The sequence below is a fragment of the Coenobita brevimanus genome, chromosome 67, assembly GCF_032717465.1.
Source record: "Coenobita brevimanus isolate Jiangsu-jjx chromosome 67, ASM3271746v2, whole genome shotgun sequence".
In the NCBI taxonomy this organism is placed as follows: Eukaryota; Metazoa; Arthropoda; class Malacostraca; order Decapoda; family Coenobitidae; genus Coenobita; species Coenobita brevimanus.
Genome location: NC_137020.1, coordinates 3,703,906 through 3,706,496, shown reverse-complemented (window position 1 = coordinate 3,706,496; position 2,591 = coordinate 3,703,906). Strand labels below are relative to the sequence as shown.

Here is a 2,591-nt window from a genome sequence, read left to right as displayed (position 1 = left end):
CTGCATTGAATTCTGTCCGAGTCGACATAGTAAACTTCCTACTTGGATGTCTCATTCACCATGGAGACCTCACACGGAGCACACCAATGTATCATCACCCTCCACCTTGAGGGCTACAACAATGCTGAGGTTGCAAGACAGACTGGTGTTTCTAAACAAACAGTGGCCTGCTGGATAAGGCAATATAAGGATATTGGTGCGACTGAAAACCGGCCTAGGAGTGGTAGCCCTCGTTGCACATCTGCATAGCAGGATGAGGTTTGCAATGCTAATACACATGTTAATGCTAAAATACCATTAAACATGGTTTATATACTACACATGGACGGTAATGACATGTTTTATGTCTGATAAAACCTGGTCATAAACAAAACTTATGTATAACGCAATGCATATGTTTACATTTAACGTGTCTTCTCCAACCATGCTAGGCCATACTTGCTACGATACATGCGGATCCATTTCGCACGGCTCCCAGTATTTGAAATAAGCTTCATCTAAGGTGCAGCAACCAAACCATTTGAAACAGACACCACAGCACTGGCTTACATGGTTGCATACCAGCAATCAAGCCCCACTTAACTGAGTCGTACATGTACTGTGGTAGGGAATGGAGTATCCTTTGAAATATGCCGGCATGTCATCAGACTTCTCCGACCAGGTTGTGTCCTGTGATGAAAAAACATTTTCATCCGAACCTCCATGATCTCATTTTGAGTGGAGACACAAGTAAACAAGGTAATTTTGGCCAATATCTCTCTTTCAGTGAGTGTGTATTTTTGTCTCAAGAATTATGTGGTAGGTGGGGGTGCTCACCATCCACTCACTCGATGTTGTGCTGCTGTCGGATGTCTGCCCTTTCCTCTCCTCCATCCTTCTTTCCTTCCATCCTCTTCAGTCTTTCTTTCCTTCATTCTTTCCTTGTCCTTCTGCCACGGGTGACTTTACATTCCCTCTTCTGTTTTTCTTTCCTTCATTCTTTCCTCTTCCTTCTTCCTGAGGGTGACTCTACACTAAGTGACAAGCCAAATGGTTTCCTGAACACCAGGAAACCATTTACTACGCTGGGTGGTAACCATAAACCAAATTTTGGCGCCTGGTGGTTAGTGGGTAAGTATTGCGCTCCAATCGGATTGAGCCGGTGTAGGTTTATATCCAAGGAATGGTTGGGGTTGATTGCTCATGTAATGCCACTCAGGGATGAGTGAGGCTGGTCACTCTCATCTTAAATGTCGGGACCAACTGCCTAGCCCCGGGCTCCTACGCTCCTCACGGGGCAATGCAGGACTGGATGTATGGATGGATGGATGGATTATGGTTTCAGGTTTGTGACCACGTTGCTTGGGGGGTGTAGTAATATCTTAGTCACAGAACTATTTATGTTTTGGTATTCTTCGTATTTTGCTTTCAGAGACGATACACAGCATGTTGTGGCTGACGGAAGGAGTAGACTGACCACTGCCAGAATGATTGGCTGGATGCATGTAGGTGGTGTTGGAGAGCTCGCAAATGTGGGTGAGGGTCGATTCTTCGGCATGAAATATGTCAAAATATTGGAGGAGGTCCTTCTTCCCTCAGTGAGGACACCGCTCTTTCATGAGGGTAAAATATTTTATCTTCTCCAAGATAACAGCTCCAACCACACCTGTTGGACTGTTATGAGGTGGTTCCAACAACACCCTGCTGCATGCACCAAATTCCGAACCTCAACCCAGCTGAGAACATCTGGATAGCCATGACAGCACACATGCCTGACGTTCGTCATCATAGCCGCGCTATGCTCATTGCCAGTGCGTCAGAGGCCTGAGAGTACGTTCAAGGTGTAGGCGGACAGCAACTGACACAGGAGTAAGTGGCATCCGTGCCAAGAAGGCTGAACAGTGTATTAGAGACTGATGGTGGCTACACAAAATGCTAATAAATAATTGTCATCACTTATTCGTCTGTACACGTAAAAAACAAACAAACACAGAAGGTTTCATTTTTTCATTCATTGCCAGACGCCATCTATCCCAAACGGGGTGGCCAAGGGCTTAGAGTTAATTGTTTTACAAGGAGGGGCACTAATCCTCCACCAACCTCATTTGACACGTAGGGATGCCAACAGCATCTGGTGTTCCCAGGCGGTCACCCATTCAAGTACTAACCAGATCCAACGTTGCTTAGCTTCGCTGATCGGACGGGAAGCGGTGTACTCAACGTGGTATGGGTGTGTTTGCTTTAATATAAGCTTTCAAAGCATGAGAGAGTAATGCTAGTGTCGTGGGTTATCCTGAAACGCGTATGTTCATTGTTTCAGATTTTATCACAATTGTGAGGTATGTATCATACAGACAATCTGCTATGGACAGAACAATTACTGTCTTAACTTCTTTGTAATGTAGGCTAATCATAATGATAGGCAAACGCATAGTTGTTTATGTATTTATTTTGCTTATACTGGATTAATGAATAAAGTCATGGAGAGGACCTATGTTGTCATTCATTCACCTCTAAAGTCATAATACACAAGTATTAAATATGGCATTGATGCGTCACAACTGTAGGAAATGCCTATGATAATGAATAGCATAAATATTCCACTTGGCAGC

General features: G+C 44.3%; 1 pseudogene; it reads right to left on the bottom strand.

Moving 5' to 3' along the window:
• Positions 1 to 2,098: 2,098 nt before the first annotated feature.
• LOC145405715 (5S ribosomal RNA) lies at positions 2,099 to 2,219 on the bottom strand (annotated as a pseudogene).
• Between the last annotated feature and the right edge of the window lie 372 nt (positions 2,220 to 2,591).